This window comes from Lissotriton helveticus, chromosome 10 (genome assembly GCF_964261635.1).
Source record: "Lissotriton helveticus chromosome 10, aLisHel1.1, whole genome shotgun sequence".
Classification (NCBI taxonomy): domain Eukaryota; kingdom Metazoa; phylum Chordata; class Amphibia; order Caudata; family Salamandridae; genus Lissotriton; species Lissotriton helveticus.
The window spans coordinates 1,163,152,928-1,163,170,800 of record NC_136071.1 but is presented as its reverse complement, the minus strand read 5'-3'; positions in this window follow the sequence as shown (position 1 = coordinate 1,163,170,800).

The following is a 17,873-nucleotide window of genomic DNA, read 5'->3' as shown; positions in this document are numbered from 1 at the left end:
AAAAGAGAAGCTTGGGAGAGAAAAGAAGCTAGAAAAACCGAAAAAATGAAAGAGGAGCAGCAAAAGGAGGAGAAGGGTGAAAAGAATGGATGTTTAGGAGAGAGTGCAACTTAAGAAAGTGTGAAATGAATGAGCCTACGAGGGAAGGATAGAGCATGAGAGAGCAAAAGAGGAAACTGGACGGAGAGGTATAGGAGAAGACGAATGGTGGAGGGAATAGAAATGAGAGTACACTCTTGCTTAATAAGAAAACACAATTGGCATACTGTCTGCTACCTCAGCGGAGAGGCCAAAGGGTGACCTGGTCATGGACACCAACTCTCCATCAGCATCTGCTGCAGCTTTGATGTATGCAAAAAGAACAATTGATGGACAGAATGTAGAACAATGTCATACATTCACCCCAGTACAGAGATGTGGGCCTAAATCCATTGTTTTTTTGCTCACCATGCCATTCCAGTTTGAACCCAGCCATATGCAAATCAGTCTTGACCCTGTGCCCAATAAGAACAGTCCAGCCCGAACTGCCAGCCCAGGTCCTCCCTGGACTGGAAACAAGCATCCTAGGACTGGTTTCAGGGTTTCACCCCTCATCAGCCAGGACAGCTTGACTCAAGTAGCATGGTGAGCACTGGACCCACGTCTGGGCATATCCATTCCACTCGGTGATACAACTGCAAAAAGAACAATTGATGGACAGAATGCAGAACAATGTCATACATTCACCCCAGTACAGAGATCTGGGCCTAAATTCATTGTTTGTTTGCTCACTATGGCATTCCAGTTTGAACCCAGCCATATGCGAATCAGTCTTTTAAGACTTGTTGGAAATGGGATCCCCGGCTGGCCAGGGCTTTCGCCAAAGTCAGTCAGAGACCACCACACCCAAGTCAGGGCAAGGGAGTTACACGCCAAGATAACCCCTACTCACCCTCTAGGTAACGTGGCGCGAGCAGCAAGGCTAAACTTGGAGGCGATGTAGGCTAAGTATTTGCGCACGCACCCCAGCAACAACAACCAAAGGCCCACCACAAAGGAAACTCCACACAAGGTTATATAAAAATAGCCTTTGTATTACACCAAAACACATTAGATAAAACACACACTTTACAATGTGCCAGAGGCACGGGCAGAATTTACAGGGGATATGTACAAGACAGGGCCACCTGGACCACTGTCAGGAATCAGAAGTAACACTTTCAGAAATAATACTTTTGCATGTAAAATCACTGTAGCACACAATAAAAATAGAGCACACAACCAGTCACTACTGGTAACAGGACCTCACTAGCACCACCTGTACTAGGGAGAAAACAACCACCTATGTATTACAATACCTGTAGGGGTGTAAGAACATACACATGATGCAATGCATGACATTCATTCAGAGGTGTAAAGGCACATGACGCATAAACAATACATTCAGAGGTGCAGAGAAAGTACAATTGCGCCAAACTCACGTAAGTCACCACCTGTGACTGTCCCTAGGCCCTCTGGCCTTGTTGGGGCTAGGACGCCCTGTGTCCAGTGTCAGGGTCCTAAACGTAGCAGTTGCCCACAAAGTGCTGGGCAACTGGTGCAATTGAGGTTTGAGCCTTCCAGGGCTCAAAATCAACAAGGGGGCCAATGTGGGAACCTCGCTGGGCTCTCAGAACACTGGTGGGGCGGACACGATGTGGGAGCCTCCCAGGCTCTGCAGCAACAAAATGTCCCCCTGAGCCTCTCTGGGCTCCTTAACACTGGGGCGCCTTGAGCCTCTCAGGGCTCGTGAAATAATTGCCCCCGAGCCTCTCCGGGCTCAAAGCAACAATGGCCCTCCCAGAGCCCCTCAGGGCTCTTGACCACAGAAATGGGGGCACTCAGGGTTAAAGAAATGCCCCGTCGTTGGAGCCTCGCTGGGCTCGGAACACAGGCAGCACTGCCCCCGGATGGAGTCTCTCAGGCTCTGGTGAGATGCCCCTGCGATCTAGGGGCCCCGCTCTGGGGAACACTGTGTTGAGGGAGGGCCCCTTGGGCTTCTAAACACCCTGGACCTCGCACTGGGAGGGGGGATGCGGGCACCGGCAATGTGCCCCGACGCCTCCCCCTCCTCTCGAACCCTCACGCCTCCCACTCACCGGGTGCTGCAGCTCTCGCTCCTCGGCTTCCTCGGGACGGGCGGGGCTCTCCTCTTCTCACGGGAGCCTCGCTCCCTGCAGCACTTCTCCCCGGGGCTCTCCCTTCACATGGGAGCCCCGGCAGGCAGCAGCTTCCGCCTGCCTCTCTGTCCTGCCCCCGGCCTGCCTGACTTCCGGGTCGCGGCTGCGGGGGCGGGACTTCCGTCGGGCCGCGCTCACTGATTGGTCGACCGGCCAACCACTTCCGGGTCGCACTTGGCAGCGGCCCGGCAACGTTTTAAAAACACTCCGGGCTGCGGCGGTGAATCTCGAGGGGCAATGCCGGGTGGGCACCGGCCTTAATTACCATAAAGCGCGGTGGGCACGCGCTCGAAAGGCGGCAATGTCCCCGCAGAGTGGGCACCTGCCAGGGGGCTTAAGACTCGTCACGCAGCGGGGCCAACGCCGGGTGGGCTCCGGCTTCCAAAAGTAAAGCGCCCCTCAGCGCTAAATGCAAAATAAAGCGCTCTTAGCGCTAGGAGGGAAAAGGAAAGCGCTCCCAGCGCTATCAATCCAATTCAGCACCCCCAGGCGCTATAGGACAACAAAGTCCAGCAAAGGTCCTTCAGCAAAGCAGGGGGGGGCAAGGCTGGGCCCAGAGCCAGCTCACTGGGTCTCCAGGCAGGGAGACAGTCCAAGTGGCGGTCCTCTGGCCCAGCGACAGCAGCAGCAGCCCCCCTCAGGATCCTGGAAGAGAACCACCTCAGTGGGGACACAGCCCCATTTTTATACAGTACATTCCTTTGTCTGAAGGTGCAGAGTGGGGGCGGAACCAGTCGCAGCTGGTTCTTGAGTGCTCTGTTTACCTCAACCACCCTCTCTATTCACTGGCAGGGCTTGGGTCATTAGACGCACCACAGGGGGGCGGAGCCAGCATTGTGTGGGGAAAACCCAGCCCATCCAGGACACAGGTACACTCCTCCCACACATCACTCATGCTAATCTCCCACTCACCACCGGGCAGACCCATCCAGACTTCCTGGAGCCTGACATGCCAGCCAGCTCCAGCCAATCACACGCCAGCACCCTCACAGCACACGTACAGCCATGTCTAGAAATGGCGCTTCCCTACTAGACACATACATGCTGCATACACCATCTCGCAGCATTCACTCTCACGAGTTCACACATACCAGACTCAAGCCTGTACACCCCACGCATCAGGAACTACCAGGGACACATACATTCCCCATGCATTCCTATGGGCGGGCAGGCCTAGCTCAGCACATGCACTCAGAGTGCTCACGCACTTTCCACTGGGACACAGTGAAAGTGCGCAGAATCCCAAAAATCACCATTGCCAGGTCACCATTCCACGCAAAAAGTCTAGGGGTGAACCTGCCCTAAGGGCCAAAGTCCAACACAACCCCCTTCCAGCCAAAACGCAGGGGAGACCAATCACCACCGTGATGGACTTCCCTGCTTGGGGCGATAGAACACGGACGCGGGCCCGCAACTGCAGGGACACCCTCCTGTTCTACGCCACGGTGAACCCATGGGATTCCTTCTCAACACACTGTCTGGACAACTGGGCTACCCCACTGGTACTCCCAAGTTGTCCGCGGCCAGGACCAGGCCCTGGGCCACCCAGGTGCCACTGGTCCATGCCAATTCGCAGAGCGGGGGGTAGTAACCCCTAGCACATAGGAGCCATTCTCCACTCTTCCTGTCTGCCAGACAGGACTAGACTGCCACTGGTACTCCAGCCTAGGGCCTACAACCTCAGGCGGACCAGGAGTCTCAGGGAAGGCTCTCCTCCCCTTACCTCTTCTTCTAGGGTTCCTCCTCCTCCGGCGAGGGGTACACCTAGAACGCCATTCCAACCCAGGGCTTATCCACTCAGGTTGCACCGGGGTCAGAGGTGGGCTCTCCCACCCTCTGCACCCCCTTCCAGAGGTCTGCCCTCTCCTACCTGGAGAAGTTCCTCTGGAAGAAGAACCGGTCAGGACACTGGTTACAGTCATCCTACCCTTCAGGTCAGGCTGATCCTGAACCTGGCCTTCCAACCTCTGGTCTAAAACCTTCGGTGGAACAATTGCCTGGCACTCCAGGACTTCTGGGGATTCACACGCAATCCCCCTGAGGCTAACAAATGTCACATCTGTTGCGTGACTGTCTGTCTGGCGCAGATCTCCTGCCCTCTGTCCACCTGACAGTGCGTGACGATCCCCCAGACCAGAAGTGGCACCACCCGGGTCCCCCCAAGAAGATCTAGCCCAACTGGCTAGTCCCTGGTCCACTGGTGCATCCACTGGGAAACTCATCCCCCAATCACTCCTCACGCTGGACTCCTGTACCCTCCCTATCGGAGCGGTACTGCCAGCATCTAGAACCACAGGAGCTCTGTTTACAGACACTCCAGGTCCTCTACTCACTAGGAGATCTTCCTCAAGTGGACTAACAGGACAGCCTAGGTCCCCAACCTGGTGTTCCCTACAGAAACCATCCAAGTCCTGAGGCAGGGCTTCGGGCGTCTGGGGAACCTCGGTCTCCCCCTCACTCCTGCTCCACTGAGCCAGGCAGTGAGCCCCTACACCCTCCTCGCTATCCTGGGACCTAGCTGGGCTACACTGAGCCTCTTCCACCACGCTGGGCTGGAAGATCCCTGAACCACTACTTTCGGAATCCCTCACCAATGATTCTGCAGAACCTCTGGCCCTTTCCCAGCGGTCTGCTTCCTCCGCCAGCTCATCAGGATCAGCGCATTCCAAACTCAACAGGTGCTGCCGCAACTCTAGACAACAAACACCAAGGAACTGCTCTCTGAGAACCATGTCGAACAATATGTCCCAATCACATTTCGTGGGCTCCCGTACCCAATCACACAGGGCTACACAACAGTCATCCACAAAATCTTCCCAAGACTGATGAGACGGTTTCCTAAGGTTCCTAAACCTCAACCTATTCTCCTCCTCTGGGGAAACAGGAACCATACTCTGGGAACTGGGACTTTCTACACTGTGATTTAAATAGCTGCCACCACTGGACCCAACCCTCCCTGGGGGATCCAGACACTCAACACTGCGCGCAGGGGATAGTCTACCCTCCAGAGCTACTTTGCCTCTGGTGGCGGCCCTCTCAGCCTCCTCTATCCTGTCCTGCGCTAAGACCCTCTCGGTCTCCAGCTGTTGCTTCTTAACCTCCAGCTGTTGCTTTCTAACGCCCAGCTGTGCCATAGCCTGGGCATGCTCCAACCTGAGCTTTACTAAAGCCAGCTGGTGCTCCCTTTCTCTCCTCCTATCTTCCAGCTCCTCTGGGGACAGGTAAAGGGATGAGGCGCTGCCTCCTACGCTGGACCCAGCAATGGACTCCCTATCTATGGGGTCCTCACTATCTGCTGGCGTCCCTGTGCTGTCATCTTCTTCCTCCTCTTCTGAATCTTCAGGGTTCCCCACAGACCCACCACCCTCATGGCGTGAAGCCCGGGCCCTTTCCTCACTGTGCTTAAAATCCCACTGACCCTTTTGCCACAGGATCAGGCTGCTCCTAAGTTCGGACTGAGTGTCTAACTCATCCACCCCTATGTCTCTCTCTTCACAGAACCTTACCAACTCTCCCATACTGTATCTAAACAGATCACAGACATCAAAAGCAGGCACCATTCTGGCGGACGTTCTAGAGAAGAGATCACACAGGGAACCTAGGGTCTGAGCTAACACAGGAGTACACAATTCACAAAGGTATCAGCAAGCTCTCTACCCCAGAGAACTCACACTCACTTGCCTAGTGCCACACACCATTCATCCACACACAACCCCCCCCTCGGACTAGTAAGGCAGTTTCTACCACCCCTGACTTCTCAACCTGACCACATGTGACACAGGTACCAGACTCTGGGCGCGGGGTGGGGGACAAATGTACTGACACAATTGCACAATGATACCTTCAGGAGAAGAAAATATGAAACTTCAAATACAATCCCCAAAATGTGGTCATCTAAAATGCAGAGTTTTGTGGTGCAGCCAGCCGCTACTAAGGTACAAGGCAAACACAAATCCTTATCCTCACCGCTTGCCGCCAATGTTGGAAATGGGATCCCCGGCTGGCCAGGGCTTTCGCCAAAGTCAGTCAGAGACCACCACACCCAAGTCAGGGCAAGGGAGTTACACGCCAAGACAACCCCTACTCACCCTCTAGGTAACGTGGCGCGAGCAGCAAGGCTAAACTTGGAGGCGATGTAGGCTAAGTATTTGCGCACGCACCCCAGCAACAACAACCAAAGGCCCACCACAAAGGAAACTCCACACAAGGTTATATAAAAATAGCCTTTGTATTACACCAAAACACATTAGATAAAACACACACTTTACAATGTGCCAGAGGCACGGGCAGAATTTACAGGGGATATGTACAAGACAGGGCCACCTGGACCACTGTCAGGAATCAGAAGTAACACTTTCAGAAATAATACTTTTGCATGTAAAATCACTGTAGCACACAATAAAAATAGAGCACACAACCAGTCACTACTGGTAACAGGACCTCACTAGCACCACCTGTACTAGGGAGAAAACAACCACCTATGTATTACAATACCTGTAGGGGTGTAAGAACATACACATGATGCAATGCATGACATTCATTCAGAGGTGTAAAGGCACATGACGCATAAACAATACATTCAGAGGTGCAGAGAAAGTACAATTGCGCCACACTCACGTAAGTCACCACCTGTGACTGTCCCTAGGCCCTCTGGCCTTGTTGGGGCTAGGACGCCCTGTGTCCAGTGTCAGGGTCCTAAACGTAGCAGTTGCCCACAAAGTGCTGGGCAACTGGTGCAATTGAGGTTTGAGCCTTCCAGGGCTCAAAACCAACAAGGGGGCCAATGTGGGAACCTCGCTGGGCTCTCAGAACACTGGTGGGGCGGACACGATGTGGGAGCCTCCCAGGCTCTGCAGCAACAAAATGTCCCCCTGAGCCTCTCTGGGCTCCTTAACACTGGGGCGCCTTGAGCCTCTCAGGGCTCGTGAAATAATTGCCCCCGAGCCTCTCCAGGCTCAAAGCAACAATGGCCCTCCCAGAGCCCCTCAGGGCTCTTGACCACAGAAATGGGGGCACTCAGGGTTAAAGAAATGCCCCGTCGTTGGAGCCTCGCTGGGCTCGGAACACAGGCAGCACTGCCCCCGGATGGAGCCTCTCAGGCTCTGGTGAGATGCCCCTGCGATCTAGAGGCCCCGCTCTGGGGAACACTGTGTTGAGGGAGGGCCCCTTGGGCTTCTAAACACCCTGGACCTCGCACTGGGGGGGGGAGATGCGGGCACCGGCAATGTGCCCCGACGCCTCCCCCTCCTCTCGAACCCTCACGCCTCCCACTCACCGGGTGCTGCAGCTCTCGCTCCTCGGCTTCCTCGGGACGGGCGGGGCTCTCCTCTTCTCACGGGAGCCTCGCTCCCTGCAGCACTTCTCCCCGGGGCTCTCCCTTCACATGGGAGCCCCGGCAGGCAGCAGCTTCCGCCTGCCTCTCTGTCCTGCCCCCGGCCTCCCTGACTTCCGGGTCGCGGCTGCGGGGGCGGGACTTCCGTCGGGTCGCACTTGGCAGCGGCCCGGCAACGTTTTAAAAACACTCTGGGCTGCGGCGGTGAATCTCGAGGGGCAATGCCGGGTGGGCACCGGCCTTAATTACCATAAAGCGCGGTGGGCACGCGCTCGAAAGGCGGCAATGTCCCCGGCAGAGTGGGCACCTGCCAGGGGGCTTAAGACTCGTCACGCAGCGGGGCCAACGCCGGGTGGGCTCCGGCTTCCAAAAGTAAAGCGCCCCTCAGGGCTAAATGCAAAATAAAGCGCTCTTAGCGCTAGGAGGGAAAAGGAAAGCGCTCCCAGCGCTATCAATCCAATTCAGCACCCCCAGGCGCTATAGGACAACAAAGTCCAGCAAAGGTCCTTCAGCAAGGCAGGGGGGGGCAAGGCTGGGCCCAGAGCCAGCTCACTGGGTCTCCAGGCAGGGAGACAGTCCAAGTGGCGGTCCTCTGGCCCAGCGACAGCAGCAGCAGCCCCCCTCAGGATCCTGGAAGAGAACCACCTCAGTGGGGACACAGCCCCATTTTTATACAGTACATTCCTTTGTCTGAAGGTGCAGAGTGGGGGCGGAACCAGTCGCAGCTGGTTCTTGAGTACTCTGTTTACCTCAACCACCCTCTCTATTCACTGGCAGGGCTTGGGTCATTAGACGCACCACAGGGGGGCGGAGCCAGCATTGTGTGGGGAAAACCCAGCCCATCCAGGACACAGGTACACTCCTCCCACACATCACTCATGCTAATCTCCCACTCACCACCGGGCAGACCCATCCAGACTTCCTGGAGCCTGACATGCCAGCCAGCTCCAGCCAATCACACGCCAGCACCCACACAGCACACGTACAGCCATGTCTAGAAATGGCGCTTCCCTACTAGACACATACATGCTGCATACACCATCTCGCAGCATTCACTCTCACGAGTTCACACATACCAGACTCAAGCCTGTACACCCCACGCATCAGGAACTACCAGGGACACATACATTCCCCATGCATTCCTATGGGCGGGCAGGCCTAGCTCAGCACATGCACTCAGAGTGCGCACGCACTTTCCACTGGGACACAGTGAAAGTGCGCAGAATCCCAAAAATCACCATTGCCAGGTCACCATTCCACGCAAAAAGTCTAGGGGTGAACCTGCCCTAAGGGCCAAAGTCCAACAAGACTGATTCGCATATGGCTGGGTCCAAACTGGTGAGCAAAAGAATGATGGATTAAACCCAGATCTTTGTGACTGGGGGTGAATGTTTGCATTGTCCAGCATTCCGTACATCAATTGTTTCTTTTGCATATGTTGCCTTACGTGGGAAGGGTATGCCCAGACGTGGGTGCCGTGCTCACTACACCACTGGGTTCAAGCTAGCCTGGCTGATGAAGGGTGATTCCCTGAAACCGGTCCTGGGATACTTGTTTCTGGTTCAGGGAGGACCTGGCTTGGCAGTTCGGGCAGGACTTTTCCCATAAAGAACAGGGTCAAGACTGATTTGCATATGGCTGGGTCCAAACTGGGGTGGTGTGGTGAGCAAAAGGAATGATGGATTAAACCCAGATACTTGTTACTGGGGGTGAATGTTTGCATTGTCCAGCATACCGTCCATCAATAGTTTTTTTTGCATTTCCAGCTTTGATGTGCACATTAGAGAATTGGAAGATTTAAGCAATGAGAGAGCTGTCAGTGGTGAGTGTTGGAAGAAGCGGGCACAGTGTAAGAAATAGACACTGATGAGCAGTGTGATGATCAAAAAAGGGATGGGTGAGGGTGGGTAGAATAAGAGGCAGGGCACAGGCGGGAAGAGCAAACACTTTGTATATCTGGTATGTGCAGTTTTAGGAAAAGGAAGAAATGTGACCAGTCAGCACTAGAGGTTGGTCTTGGGATATGGCACTAGTGGGCAGAAGCAGAAAGAAGTGGGCAGGCACAGAAACTGGTGTACAGGGCAAGCAGCAGGCTGTGGGGGAAACATGAGACACGGGAAAGGGTCTGTGTTGGGTCAGCAAATGGATGGAATCTGGAAAAGAACGTTGAATGTTGTGGGTTGGAGCAGGGCCGGAAGGGGAACCAAAACCGGCCCTGGCTAAGTGCTCGGACACCCCCCCCCCCCACCGTCCGAACACTTTGCCAGGGCCGGTTTTTGGCCAATTTTGTTACAGGGCCGATTCTGCAGCTATGTTAAAATGTTAACTGGTAGTGTCCCGGGGACCACTACCTGCCCTTAAAAAATGAAATGAAAATGTTTCATTTTTTCACGGTGGTCTTCTGACCCCTCCTGGTCTCCTGGGCCCAGCGGGCCAATATCCTTGTGAGGCTGGCCATTCCCAATGGGGTCGCACATTGCGAGTAGCTCATGAATATTGATGAGCCTCGCATTTTGCGACCCGATTGGGAATCGCTAACAGTGTCTCTGACACTGTTTTACATTGGATTTTGCACCTCGCAATTTGCGACTCGCAATTTGTTGCAAATTGTGACACTAAATCCAATGGTCGTACATCTGGCCCTAACTTTACTATGTTTTGATATTCACAAAAGTAAGTTACTAGTAGTAAAGTTGGACTTTTGGTCTAAGTTTGCTTTTGAAAATACCGAAAAGTAGTCAAGTCTAGCTTTATTACTTTTCGGTTTCCCTGGTATTAATTTTGGCACATATTTAGGCCACCCTTGTAAATATGAGGCAGCGTCAAAATCAATGGTTGTTGCGGTGGAACCCCCACCACAACACCCATTGCTCGCCAATCTGACACTTTCACACTTCAACCACACATTGAAGCATCAGTCGCAGCTTGCAACCGTTAATTACTCAAATTGCAAGTCTGTAATGGACGACATGCTGTGGGTAGGTCTACTGGGTCTCCCCTTTTGTCCTTTTGTGGGGTAGAGTTCCTGGTTCTACAGTCATGCGTGAGTGGATGAGTTATAATCACATTGATGATGCGCATGTGGCAGGGGTGATAGATGTCAGAACAAAAATACAAAGAAGTATGAAAGTGTTGGCACAAGAACAGATTTTTTAGATTTGAGAGTAGAAAGTTGGGTCTGGATTAAGAAGCCTGGACATGTCCTCAAGGGAGAATCCAGGGGCCATATTATCAAGAAAAGGTGATAAATTATAGCCCCTTTTATCGGCAGGAAACTGCAGCTAAAGTGGGGTTAATGGGCTTGATAATATCCCCTTGTGAATTCTCATAGCAGTCCAGGTTAACACGAGAACCTGGGGTGCTATGGGAATTCACAAGGGCATGTAATGTAGCGCCCTTTCTTGGTAATATGGCCCCAGGTTTTCTGCTTCCATGCAAGTGGTTAAGTTATCTCCAAATGTGATTCACATCAGTGATGGCAAAGTATGGAACTAAGGGGCATATTATCAAGCAGGGCGATAGGCAATTATCGCTGCTTTAGCGGCCGTTTTCGGCCGGTAAGCGGCGATAATTCTATCGCCCTATTAGCAAGCTGTCGCTAACTGATGTTAGCGACAGCTTTTAGGCGATAGCGAGCGGTTTGGGGCCCGCTTTGCATGTCAGCGATGTTTATCGCTAATGACATGCAAAGTGGGCTTACCCAACCAGTTAGCTACTGAAAGCAGTCGCTAACGTCGCTATCGCCTATTAGCAAGGCAGTACAAACAAAGTGGTCCCAGTTTATAGAGAACAGATAAAGACAGTCAATAAACAAGGGAATAGAAATGGATGCACAAATGATTATAACAGCATTGTTTTTTAATCACAATGTGTTTCATATAACAATTATTCATTCATTAGATATACAATAAATCACTTTACAAAATGCCCCTATGAGAGTGAAAAGGGAAGGGTAGTGATGGGATGGTGAAAGAATAAGATCTTCAAGGAAGGTCTGCAAAACCACAATATAACCAATTTGTTGTATAAAGAGTTAAATCATCTTCTATTTAAAAACATCATGCCTCAATGGAAAACAGACTTACCTGCCGCCACCGCCGAGAGTCATATCCTGGGATCCGTCAGTTTGCCGCCACCGCCGAGAGTCATTCCAGGCTGCAAACAGGTGCCAGAACAAACGCCAGAGCTGACGCTCAAGCCGCCACCGCCGAGAGTCATACCTGGGCATAGAAACCGCGCCGCCGCTCCGGGAGGGACTACAACTCCCGGCAGGCATTGCGGCGGCGCGCGGAAGTGACGCGAAATGCGCCAGCAGTGCGCTCTGAGGCCAATAAAGGGAGAAAGAGACCCGCGTCGCGGAACGCGAGCGGGACGCCCGGGGCGAAGCCCGGGCAAAGGGCGGGCCGTCCGAGGTCGGTCAAGGTCGGGTTGGGCCAGGGATTCTGCCCTTTCTACTAAACACTCTCCCTGGGATAAAGCATACCAGGCCCACTGACCTCCAGGTAAACATATATCCCATTGCACCTGCGTATATTAACTTTTTGTTTCAAGTGCACTCTTGCTGAGCAATGCCTGTCAAAAAGCTAACCTCTGTCGCAAACACAATGGAGAACTATCTTGTTCAAGTTGTGACAAAAATTAACACTGACAGAAGGACTTCTTTGGGATTAGAATCCCCTATACAATCACCATTGGTAGATATCGAGAACGAGGATTCATTTGCTTTGCTAAATAATAGCCTCCTGGGTGGGGCACAGGACTCCCTCCAGGACACAAATAGCATCCAGCCTAGTGGCACAGTAGCCAACATCGAAGACAATAGTGACATTGACGCTTTGACTGTGCTTTCTACAAATAGCGACTCTAATGTTTCCATCGCTCCCCCCATCCCCGCACCAAGGGTTTCAGGGGGAAAAAAAAAAGCCATTCAAAAGCGTGGAGGCCTAAGATCATCCAAAAACAAAGCTGCTACGCCACCAAGGAAATCTACCGATGACGATGAGGAAGACTTGACTGGGGAAACCTACGTGACTCTTTCTGATGATCTATTACAGAAACTTTGTTGCCTGATGGACACAAAAATTAAAGGGATGGTAAAACCCCTGATTAGTAAAATTGATAAACTGACTGCTGAGGTAAGCAAACTGGAAGGTCTATTAGGAAAAACTCTGGGGGAAGTGAGAAAACTTCCTGAAGTCATTACAACAAGTGTCCAGCCATTGATGAGTGAAATCCAATCTGGCAAATTTAACGGACCGACACCTGTTGTTGCACCAAACCCCACGTTGACTTCACTGACAAACTTATCTGATAGGCCCTCCAGTGACGTACCATCTGCTTTACTTCATGGGGAACCTAACTCCTTGAAAGGATCATCAGAGCTTGTTGTGGAAGCTTCACCATTAGTCCTTGTTCTTGCAAATGTACCTCCACTAGCCCCAGGCGATGTCGAATCAACTTCATCATTGTTAAACAAATCTTTATCATGGCTAACCAACAACATGGCCATAACTTCCTGGGGTAAAGAGCAACTAGCTGAAGAACTGGTGAATGCAAGAAGGGTTGAGTGGATTGGGAATTGGGTAAAAAAATTCAAGGGGGACTGTGTTGTGCTTAACTTCTCTGACCCCGAGGTTTTGCCAAACATCCTGCCCAATCTTCACCCACCTCAGAAAAGATTTACCCCAATTGTCCCATTGACCCTAGATTTTTTCTATCCTAGGAAAGGCAGAGGCCCTAACTGCAGCACACTAAGAACAAAATGGAACGTTGTAACTAAAAGGGGCAGCAAGAACCCTGATCTTGGTGAGTGGGGTCTAGGTTTGGTAAACAGATTTTCTGCTCTTTCCAACCTAGACGCATGCGATTGACTACCATCTAACCCCTCCACCTTGCTGCAAATTCCCACGGCTGCAAGTTCTATAGAGGTGTCTAGTTGTTTAACACTTTTACAAAATGTGACAGTCACTAATGTACCTAGAGCCGGACTAACTGCAGTAAATATAAATGAAATTGGTATTGTTGATTCAACGCCAACAGGGCCAGCTCACAGTAACTATTCAATAATGGTAAATGCTACCGGGAATTTGTTGTCTTGGAATATTGCTGGGCTTTGTTCCAAAATGGATTGTGGTGAATGGTTTGGTTTTGTCAGCCTGTATGATGTTTGTGTTTTTCAAGAGACCTGGGCCTGTGATCCTGTATTTGCATTGGGCTATTTGAACTTTTATCTTCCGGCCACCAAGGGCCCAAAGGGGCGACCAATGGGCGGACTTACTATATGGGTGCGCCAGTCTCTTAGGCTTGATGTGAGAAATATTGAGCTCCATCAAAAAGACATCCAGCTCATACGACTAATAGGTAACCCATCTACCTCGATAGATATTTATAATGTATATGCTAGAGGGGGTAGTGCAGGAAAATCTGAGGTCCTGTTGTCTTTGTATAAATTGTTAGATACTCACTCATCTGGGAAAAATACACTAATAGCTGGCGACCTAAATCGCACTTTCGAACCTTTAGACATTGGCGATGCACATCTGGGCACGGAGGAAGATATGTTATGGGATATTCCCGCACTTAATACAACCCCAATAACACGCTGGACTGAGGATATTCTTGGCCTAAACGCCATGTGCCTCGAACATGGGTTAAGGGCCTTGAACGGTCGGACAAAGTCTGACAGAGTACCAGCCATGACATTCAATAACGGGAGAAATAAGAGCCGTATTGACTACGTTATATGTAGTATGCCCTTATGGCCAACAGTCACTGATATGGTTGTTCTGGAAAGGCTTGAGAGTGACCATAATCCTTTATGTGTTCTCCATAAATGGTGGCAGTCTGATGTTGTTTCAAGCACTTGTGTTGAATCTCTTCCACCGTTGACTGTACCCACCAATGATTTGCGCAGGCTGAGGTGGACTAGTGTTAGAACGGACCCACTGGTCTTAGAAAAAATAAGTATGGCAACTGATAAGGCTATATTGGCCCTTGAAGGTGAGGCTGGGCATTCTCCTAACCAAAATAATGTCACCAAGGTCCATAATGATCTTTTCAAAGAAATAAAATGCCATTTTTTAAAACTGGGAAATAAAAAGAAGCCCGGGGTCTATAGGCCTGCTAAATGGTACAATCAGGACTGCAAGGGGGCCAGGGCCCGCTTGGGTGATGCAATCAAGAACAAAAATAAGGAGGACACTAGGATAGCTAGGAATCAATACAAACGTTCCATAGCTAAAGCGAAAAAAGACTGGGATGAAGCCCATTGGAATTTGCTACAGAGTGCTAGTGACCAAAATAATTCCAGGTTATTCTGGCATATAGTCAAATGGGGTCATGACAGGCTTGAAGATGCCACTACAAACAACGTCCCCCAGGATGCCTGGGTAAAATTCTTTAGCGAACAATACGCTTCTAGTGACCAGTCCATAGATAGTGTACGCCCACCATCTTCTTTGATAGAAGATGACATTTTTATGCAGAGTGAAATACTGATTGCACTTAAAACTGTTCACAGTGGTCGGGCCCCCGGTATTGACGGAGTTCCTGCAGACGTTTTTTTAAACGACACTGCAAGATGGTGCAAGTATATTCATCTGTTAATAAACCATATTGCCAGAGGTGTAGATATTCCAGAATCATGGCGGGGTGCCGTTATCATCCCAATATATAAGAAAGGTGACCGCGCTCAGCCTAGTAATTACCGCCCAATTAGTTTGATCGACACTATTCAAAAAATAGTGGGGCGAGTAATCGTTAACAGGTTGCTTGACTGGGCTGAGGATAACAACATCTTATCCCCCTATCAGGCTGGTTTTCGCAGGGCAACCAGCACTGTGGACCAAGTCTTCCGTCTCCAACTGATTCAGTGGAGAACCGTGGTGCTAGGCGGAGGCAGCTTGTATGCAGCATTTGTTGATTTGCGGGCTGCCTTCGACCTGGTACCAAGGGCAAAATTGTGGGAAGTTCTTGCTACTCTTGGGGTCCCTGGGGAACTGTTGTCCTTAATTATGCGTTTACACGAGGGCAATTACGCTAAAATTCGCTGGGGTGGGTACGGTAATGACACTGCCGAATTCCCAGTTGAGCGCGGGGTTCGGCAGGGTTGTTCAATGGCCCCTACTCTGTTCACCCTTTTTATTAACGGTGTGGTTTCTTGTATGCAATCTCAGGCAGTGGATGCTCCCTCTCTTGCAGGTGAAAAAGTTCCAATTTTAATGTTCGCCGATGATACCTTAATTTTATCTAAAACACCAGCTGGGTTGCAAAAAGCATTGGCAATATTTGATGATTTCTGTGTAGCTCATGGACTGGAGGTAAATGGGTCCAAGTCAAAACTCATGGCCTTCAATCCCCACAGAAATTTTAAACCCAAAATTCTTCTGAGTGGTCGTACCCTGGAGGTTGTAAAATCCTTCACTTATCTAGGGATCCATATCTCTAATGACAACAGGTGGCAGCTACATCTTAATATTGCTACTCTAAGGCACAAGCAATTAGCTGGCACAATTATTAAGGAGCAAAGGAAATCGCTCACCAAGCCAATTAAACCACCACTGATAATCTATGAGGCAAAAGCAATAGGGTCTGCTTTGTATGGTGCGGAGTTATGGGGGCATGAAAACCTTCATGAACTCCAAACCTCAGAAAACAAATTTTACAGGACACTGATAGGTGCCCCTCAGAGCAGCCCGCTATTGCCCCTAAGATACGAATTAGGTAGGAGAGCGATCTCTGATAAAGCCAAACTGCGCCCGATTTTGTACTGGCGCAGACTTTGGACCACGCCAGAGCTCTCTCACTACGCGAATGGGTTTAAAGATGTTGTCAAGGACGACTGCTTTAACAAAATAAAATGGTTTAAATCATTAAAGATTGCTTTGTTTGAATTAGGACTCAATGCTCTATGGATTGATCCAGCTGGGGCTTTATTCCCTTCCAAGTCCACCCTAAAAAACATTTATTGGGAACATGTTGTTAATAAGAGTATGCTTAGTACAAACAGTGGGTCTATGACCACTAGTTACTTAGAGATCAAATTGTACCCAATTTATGAAATGTATTGGGATTACATATTAAACCCCATGGACAGGAAATTGCTCTTCCAATTGAGGGTAGGTTCCCTCCCCCTCTGTAACTTAACATCTAAATGGAAAGCAGGGGGTGTACCAATCTGTCCAGTCTGTGGGGTAGGTAATGAGACTCTTGGTCATTTTTTGTTCTCTTGTCCAATGTACTCTGCACCAAGGCGAGCATGGTTGGCTCCCATGTGCAGGAACCTAGGTACAAAAAATAGTATGGTAGCATTGCGGATTGTAAGATCTACTTCTGTTAATTGGATTATAATTGCTACCGCAAAGTACCTGGGGTGGGCCTGGATTATAAGACAGAGATTGCTGGCAGGATAATTATCCATCGCTTAGTTGACAGTAAATTGTCAGACACATGTCTATTCTCTGTACCAATTCAATGTAAATTCAGAGACTGCTAGACTATTGTTTATTCTCTGTAGATGTTGATTAGTTGGTCAGAGACTGCTAGATTCGTGTCTACTTTACTTTCTTATTGTAACATACTATTTTAATGTATCATCGGTATGAAATTTTATGATATGAATTTTCTTACAAATTGCCTCTCGTGATTATTAATCAGGCACTTTTTTATAATGAACTTGCACCTGACATTTTATTTGTGTATCGTTTTTTAAAACATCATCTATGTGCTTACGTCTAATTGACTTGTAAATTTAATTGTTTTTTATTACATGTATGTATGTCTGCTTTTATGAGTAATACTCGAATAAAGCACTTTTGAACTTGGAAAACAATACTAATAAATGATAATAGAGGCTGAACATAGAAGGAAGTGTCGACGTTTCGACCCAGTTGGAATGCAGGCGTGGATAAACCTTGCTAGAGGGTCTTCATCAGGACGGGGGTGGTGGAGGGTGGGGCAATAAATCTGCATAAAAGTTGAATATTAAAACAATTAGTTCACGGGTCATATAAGATCCCAGACAATTTTAATAAAAGCTCATCGAGAGGAACTACTGCTAAGTAGGAAAGGGAGAGAAGGAATGCATCGGAGGTGTAATAAATCATGGAGAAGGGACCGACAATCATAGAGTCACAAAGTCTGAGACTGGTATTGGTTGGTAAGAGGTACTCTGTGAAGATGAATAGGAAGAGACCATCGTCAAAAAACAGCAAATGGGGATCTAATCAAATACCGACCGATGTATAAGGCGGTACTCAAAATCCCATAGGAGATGGTGGGTTCATGAATCCAACGAAGGTATTCACTAAAAACACCAGAAAGTATCAGATGACAGTAAAACCAGG